Source organism: Schistocerca serialis, unplaced genomic scaffold (genome assembly GCF_023864345.2).
Source record: "Schistocerca serialis cubense isolate TAMUIC-IGC-003099 unplaced genomic scaffold, iqSchSeri2.2 HiC_scaffold_305, whole genome shotgun sequence".
NCBI classification, from domain to species: domain Eukaryota; kingdom Metazoa; phylum Arthropoda; class Insecta; order Orthoptera; family Acrididae; genus Schistocerca; species Schistocerca serialis.
In genome coordinates, this window is record NW_026047873.1 from 10,001 (window position 1) to 17,500 (window position 7,500).

The 7,500-nt window shown below is 52.1% G+C and overlaps 3 non-coding genes across 3 annotated transcripts in view; all 3 read right to left on the reverse strand.

The window, feature by feature from the left end:
- The window catches only part of LOC126444878 (large subunit ribosomal RNA), a 4,222-nt gene extending 3,968 nt beyond the window's left edge, over nt 1-254 (reverse strand). The window contains exon 1 of the ribosomal RNA XR_007582811.1: nt 1-254. This exon is cut by the window's left edge and continues 3,968 nt beyond it. This is a non-coding gene — a ribosomal RNA (large subunit ribosomal RNA).
- A 188-nt stretch (nt 255-442) lies between these two features.
- Nucleotides 443-597, reverse strand: LOC126444863 (5.8S ribosomal RNA). Its single transcript, XR_007582798.1, has one exon. It is a non-coding gene; the product is annotated as a 5.8S ribosomal RNA (ribosomal RNA).
- Nucleotides 598-950: 353 nt separating this feature from the next.
- LOC126444868 (small subunit ribosomal RNA) lies at nt 951-2,859 on the reverse strand. Its single transcript, XR_007582802.1, has one exon. It is a non-coding gene; the product is annotated as a small subunit ribosomal RNA (ribosomal RNA).
- Nucleotides 2,860-7,500: the final 4,641 nt, after the last annotated feature.

Below are 7,500 nucleotides of genomic sequence, written 5' to 3' on the forward strand. Positions count from 1 at the left end.
CGCACCGGCCGCTACGGGCCTGGCACCCTCTACGGGCCGTGGCCTCATTCAAGTTGGACTTGGGCTCGGCGCGAGGCGTCGGGGTAGTGGACCCTCCCAAACACCACATGCCACGACAGGCGGCAGCCTGCGGGGTTCGGTGCTGGACTCTTCCCTGTTCGCTCGCCGCTACTGGGGGAATCCTTGTTAGTTTCTTTTCCTCCGCTTAGTAATATGCTTAAATTCAGCGGGTAGTCTCGCCTGCTCTGAGGTCGTTGTACGAGGTGTCGCACGCCACACCGCCAGCCGGCTGTGCACGCTACCGAGTAAGTACCGGTATGCGAACCGCCAGGCGACGGGCGCGCATCGCACGTTTAAGGAGACGCGGCCGGCCCCACAGGCGGCCACGACACTCCCAGGTCTGCGAAGCGGGGCAAACGCCGCGCGCTTCAGTATACGTAGCCGACCCTCAGCCAGACGTGGCCCGGGAACGGAATCCATGGACCGCAATGTGCGTTCGAAACGTCGATGTTCATGTGTCCTGCAGTTCACATGTCGACGCGCAATTTGCTGCGTTCTTCATCGACCCACGAGCCGAGTGATCCACCGTCCTGGGTGATCTTTTCATAGTTTCCACCATCTCTTTCGAGACAGTTGCATAGGCGGGACTGAGGCGTGTGGCGGCCCTGTTCCAGCGTTCAGTGTCCAACGGCCTCACGGCCGATGGGCGTCGTACGGCTCCACACCGGAGCGGACAGGCAGTCGGGCGAAAGTCATTCAAAACCGGCGCCAGGCGCCAGGTGCCGCAGGCCAGCCGCTCCAGCGCTTCAGCGCTCGTACCACACAACATTGCCGTTAGTTTTGAGACGAACGCGTGGTTCCGCACGCGGCGCACGGCTACTGCGAGCCGTACAGGTAGCTGCGTGTTGCGCGACACGACACGCACATCGAAAGACATGCAGTCTAGTCGGTAATGATCCTTCCGCAGGTTCACCTACGGAAACCTTGTTACGACTTTTACTTCCTCTAAATGATCAAGTTTGGTCATCTTTCCGGTAGCATCGGCAACGACAGAGTCAATGCCGCGTACCAGTCCGAAGACCTCACTAAATCATTCAATCGGTAGTAGCGACGGGCGGTGTGTACAAAGGGCAGGGACGTAATCAACGCGAGCTTATGACTCGCGCTTACTGGGAATTCCTCGTTCATGGGGAACAATTGCAAGCCCCAATCCCTAGCACGAAGGAGGTTCAGCGGGTTACCCCGACCTTTCGGCCTAGGAAGACACGCTGATTCCTTCAGTGTAGCGCGCGTGCGGCCCAGAACATCTAAGGGCATCACAGACCTGTTATTGCTCAATCTCGTGCGGCTAGAAGCCGCCTGTCCCTCTAAGAAGAAAAGTAATCGCTGACAGCACGAAGGATGTCACGCGACTAGTTAGCAGGCTAGAGTCTCGTTCGTTATCGGAATTAACCAGACAAATCGCTCCACCAACTAAGAACGGCCATGCACCACCACCCACCGAATCAAGAAAGAGCTATCAATCTGTCAATCCTTCCGGTGTCCGGGCCTGGTGAGGTTTCCCGTGTTGAGTCAAATTAAGCCGCAGGCTCCACTCCTGGTGGTGCCCTTCCGTCAATTCCTTTAAGTTTCAGCTTTGCAACCATACTTCCCCCGGAACCCAAAAGCTTTGGTTTCCCGGAGGCTGCCCGCCGAGTCATCGGAGGAACTGCGGCGGATCGCTGGCTGGCATCGTTTATGGTTAGAACTAGGGCGGTATCTGATCGCCTTCGAACCTCTAACTTTCGTTCTTGATTAATGAAAACATACTTGGCAAATGCTTTCGCTTCTGTTCGTCTTGCGACGATCCAAGAATTTCACCTCTAACGTCGCAATACGAATGCCCCCGCCTGTCCCTATTAATCATTACCTCGGGTTCCGAAAACCAACAAAATAGAACCGAGGTCCTATTCCATTATTCCATGCACACAGTATTCAGGCGGGCTTGCCTGCTTTAAGCACTCTAATTTGTTCAAAGTAAACGTGCCGGCCCACCGAGACACTCAATAAAGAGCACCCTGGTAGGATTTCAACGGGGTCCGCCTCGGGACGCACGAGCACGCACGAGGCGGTCGCACGCCTTCGGCTCGCCCCACCGGCAGGACGTCCCACGATACATGCCAGTTAAACACCGACGGGCGGTGAACCAACAGCGTGGGACACAAATCCAACTACGAGCTTTTTAACCGCAACAACTTTAATATACGCTATTGGAGCTGGAATTACCGCGGCTGCTGGCACCAGACTTGCCCTCCAATAGATACTCGTTAAAGGATTTAAAGTGTACTCATTCCGATTACGGGGCCTCGGATGAGTCCCGTATCGTTATTTTTCGTCACTACCTCCCCGTGCCGGGAGTGGGTAATTTGCGCGCCTGCTGCCTTCCTTGGATGTGGTAGCCGTTTCTCAGGCTCCCTCTCCGGAATCGAACCCTGATTCCCCGTTACCCGTTACAACCATGGTAGGCGCAGAACCTACCATCGACAGTTGATAAGGCAGACATTTGAAAGATGCGTCGCCGGTACGAGGACCGTGCGATCAGCCCAAAGTTATTCAGAGTCACCAAGGCAAACGGACCGGACGAGCCGACCGATTGGTTTTGATCTAATAAAAGCGTCCCTTCCATCTCTGGTCGGGACTCTGTTTGCATGTATTAGCTCTAGAATTACCACAGTTATCCAAGTAACGTGGGTACGATCTAAGGAACCATAACTGATTTAATGAGCCATTCGCGGTTTCACCTTAATGCGGCTTGTACTGAGACATGCATGGCTTAATCTTTGAGACAAGCATATGACTACTGGCAGGATCAACCAGGGAGCTGCGTCAACTAGAGCTGAGCAGCCGGCCGCCCGGGAGTGTGTCCCGGGGGCCCGCGCGAACACGCAAGCGTCCGCTCAATTATTCTGCAAACAGGAGGAGGCTGAGCTCCCCTGCACAACACACCTCGAAACCCTCTCAGGTCCCGGCGGCGCGCAGCGCCGTCCTAAGTACTTGGTCGGGTTCGAGAGAGGCGCAATCGCCCGGAGTTAGGCGAGTAGACGCTTTAGGTGCGACCACCCGTGCTCCCAACTGAGCTTGCCGCTGCCGACAGAGGCCCGGGAGCGTGCTGTCGTGGCATTGCCGGCGGGAGACAACACGCGCCACCTACGGTGACCGGCAGCTCCAACGCCAGCGCCACAGAAGGACAAAAGCCCCACTTGGGTGCCGAAGCGAACTCTCCCAGCACAGCGCACGCGCCAACACGTCCGCACAGCTGCGATACAAACCACCTGCGAGAACCGCTGGGGCGACCGAGCAGCAGACGGCGTCGCGGCGCCGAGCGCCGGGCGGCGGCGCATCCTCAGCGCACACAGTCCTCAATCGGACCAGCACACTGCAGATGGCCACCGCGCTTCGCACCGGGCCCGCGAGGACCTACTTTGGCCGCAAGGCGCCGCGAGCAGGGGGCGCCGGCGCGCAGCTGCGCCGCCTGCCGCGTCCGTCGGCCGGCGCGCCTGCCACTGGCCGCCCCCACCAGCCGGCTGTAGCGCGTGCGCCCACGCACCGCGCTGCCAGCACGCCGGGCGGCCCCCCCTCACCGGCCGGGGACGGTCCCACCCAGCCACCGCCGCGTATCGCCTCACACCCAGATCCCCTTTCGCGTTCGTGGGCATGGTGGGTCCCCTTTCACGTTCGTGGGCATGGTGGGTATCCCTGAAACAACCGGTTAATAGCTCGACCGATCGTCGCCAACACTGATTCACCTCTAGCGAGAACAACCGCACCACAACGGGTTACCTGTTGTTCATTTGCGTAACGTCACCAGCAAACGTAGACGTCCATCGCCATTTGCAACGAGTATTGCATGCCTGTGTCAGGTGTCACAACACACTACGTCTGCCCACATAGACGCAACAACATGTGCACGCCTCGAGAACACGTGGAAGGTAGCCCCCGTACGTATGCGGTGTCCATTGCGCGAACGACTGTCAGCCGGCCTCTGCAGGATGTCGCAGATGTGGAACGCGGTGCAACATGCTATCACGGTGTGTGAGAAGAGACGACTACGTCCGAATACACGCTCCACTACATCAACAGACTGCTCATGCTGATCGCCATCCAGGGCGTCCGTTCCTCCCACACGTCTGAATGGCGTACCACACTGCAATCCAGCTCTTATAGGGAGACGACACGTAGCTGCGTGCACAATATTTGGACTGTATGGTCTGCCGTTGCTAGGCGCAGTCGTCGTACGGTCACACATGTGCCACGATGTATCATTCAGTACATACGGACCAATGTGCAGTACAGTTTGTGGGTTTTGCGTACATCGGCGGACAGGTGACAGGCCGTACCACAACGTAGGCTGAGTACGTCGGCATGCGAAGGGCATTGAACATGCAAACTTCTCAACGACCAGCTTGCGAAGGCAGGGGGGAAGGGGGGGGGGCATGTACGTCCTGCTGCTATCCACATTACAGTGTATAGCAGGAGCATGTGGAAAGTCAGCAACACCTGCAAGGTGTTTAACATGACGCGATACACAGGGGACCGGGCAGTGCGAATAGCGAACTATATTGCGAGGGTTGCGGTTAGGCAACACTACACTAATTTAACGAGTTGCATAACAATTACAGAGCAGGTTCAGCGACAACGTGCGTCAGGTTAAGGCGCAATATAGGTTAGGTTGAGGCACAATATAGGTTAGGTTAAGGCACAACATGGGTTACGTTAAGGCACAAATTGGGTTACGTTAAGGCACAACATGGGTTACGTTAAGGCACAACATGGGTTACGTTAAGGCACAAATTAGGTTACGTTAAGGCACAAATTAGGTTACGTTAAGGCACAAATTAGGTTACGTTAAGGCACAAATTAGGTTACGTTAAGGCACAAATTAGGTTACGTTAAGGCACAAATTAGGTTACGTTAAGGCACAAATTAGGTTACGTTAAGGCACAAATTAGGTTACGTTAAGGCACAAATTAGGTTACGTTAAGGCACAAATTAGGTTACGTTAAGGCACAAATTAGGTTACGTTAAGGCACAAATTAGGTTACGTTAAGGCACAAATTAGGTTACGTTAAGGCACAAATTAGGTTACGTTAAGGCACAAATTAGGTTACGTTAAGGCACAAATTAGGTTACGTTAAGGCACAAATTAGGTTACGTTAAGGCACAAATTAGGTTACGTTAAGGCACAAATTAGGTTACGTTAAGGCACAAATTAGGTTACGTTAAGGCACAAATTAGGTTACGTTAAGGCACAAATTAGGTTACGTTAAGGTACAATATGGGTTAGGTTAAGGTACAATATGGGTTAGGTTAAGGTACAATATGGGTTAGGTTAAGGTACAATATGGGTTAGGTTAAGGTACAATATGGGTTAGGTTAAGGCACAACGTAGGTTAGGTTAAGGCACAACATAGGTTAGGTTAAGGCACAACATAGGTTAGGTTAAGGCACAACATAGGTTAGGTTAAGGCACAACATAGGTTAGGTTAAGGCACAACATAGGTTAGGTTAAGGCACAACATAGGTTAGGTTAAGGCACAACATAGGTTAGGTTAAGGCACAACATAGGTTAGGTTAAGGCACAACGTAGGTTAGGTTAAGGCACAACGTAGGTTAGGTTAAGGCACAACGTAGGTTAGGTTAAGGCACAACGTAGGTTAGGTTAAGGCACAACGTAGGTTAGGTTAAGGCACAACGTAGGTTAGGTTAAGGCACAACGTAGGTTAGGTTAAGGCACAACGTAGGTTAGGTTAAGGCACAACGTAGGTTAGGTTAAGGCACAACGTAGGTTAGGTTAAGGCACAACGTAGGTTAGGTTAAGGCACAACGTAGGTTAGGTTAAGGCACAACGTAGGTTAGGTTAAGGCACAACGTAGGTTAGGTTAAGGCACAACGTAGGTTAGGTTAAGGCACAACGTAGGTTAGGTTAAGGCACAACGTAGGTTAGGTTAAGGCACAACGTAGGTTAGGTTAAGGCACAACGTAGGTTAGGTTAAGGCACAACGTAGGTTAGGTTAAGGCACAACGTAGGTTAGGTTAAGGCACAACGTAGGTTAGGTTAAGGCACAACGTAGGTTAGGTTAAGGCACAACGTAGGTTAGGTTAAGGCACAACGTAGGTTAGGTTAAGGCACAACGTAGGTTAGGTTAAGGCACAACGTAGGTTAGGTTAAGGCACAACGTAGGTTAGGTTAAGGCACAACGTAGGTTAGGTTAAGGCACAACATAGGTTAGGTTAAGGCACAACATAGGTTAGGTTAAGGCACAACATAGGTTAGGTTAAGGCACAACATAGGTTAGGTTAAGGCACAACATAGGTTAGGTTAAGGCACAACATAGGTTAGGTTAAGGCACAACATAGGTTAGGTTAAGGCACAACATAGGTTAGGTTAAGGCACAACATAGGTTAGGTTAAGGCACAACATAGGTTAGGTTAAGGCACAACATAGGTTAGGTTAAGGCACAACATAGGTTAGGTTAAGGCACAACATAGGTTAGGTTAAGGCACAACGTAGGTTAGGTTAAGGCACAACGTAGGTTAGGTTAAGGCACAACGTAGGTTAGGTTAAGGCACAACGTAGGTTAGGTTAAGGCACAACGTAGGTTAGGTTAAGGCACAACGTAGGTTAGGTTAAGGCACAACGTAGGTTAGGTTAAGGCACAACGTAGGTTAGGTTAAGGTACAACGTAGGTTAGGTTAAGGTACAACGTAGGTTAGGTTAAGGTACAACGTAGGTTAGGTTAAGGTACAACGTAGGTTAGGTTAAGGTACAACGTAGGTTAGGTTAAGGTACAACGTAGGTTAGGTGAAGGCGCAATGTAGGTTAGGTTAAGGTACGATATACCTTAGGTTAAGGTACAATATCGCTTAGGTTAAGGTACAATATAGCTTAGGTTAAGGTACACGTTGTAGGGAAAGGTGTATTTTGGGGGGGGAGGGGGCGGCAGGTTCGTTGATAGTGATTATCGTAAGTGCATGCCTGCGGGATCATCCGATTTGTCACGTCAGGATGCACTTGTGGCTCATGACAGGCGGCGCTCCGATTCCAAGGTTGTGGCAGATCTGTGTCTTTCATTCCTGCCATTGTTTGTGTACTGTGACAGGAGGCAGTATTGTGATGTTGGGTGCACCCCTGTGTAGGACATGTGTGGGTGTTCGTGGCTTAGCTGAGCAATGGCGGATGTCGGAAGGGTGGGATATTCTGTTTTCTGGGTGGACCTCCCGGTCTGGTTATGATAGTGTGGATTGTGTAATGTGGCGGAGAGGATGCACCGGATGTTCTTCCATGCTGGTGGTTAGATATTGTGTGTGTGCCTGTTAGAGGCAGAGAGTAGTGTGTGATAGTGTCTGGCTGACGTGTGGTTCTCATTGTGTGCAGAGTCTTTCAGCATGTATAGGGACGGTTGTATATATTATCTGTATTCTGATGGCTCTGCATCTATTACTAATCAGTGCCGTGTATAC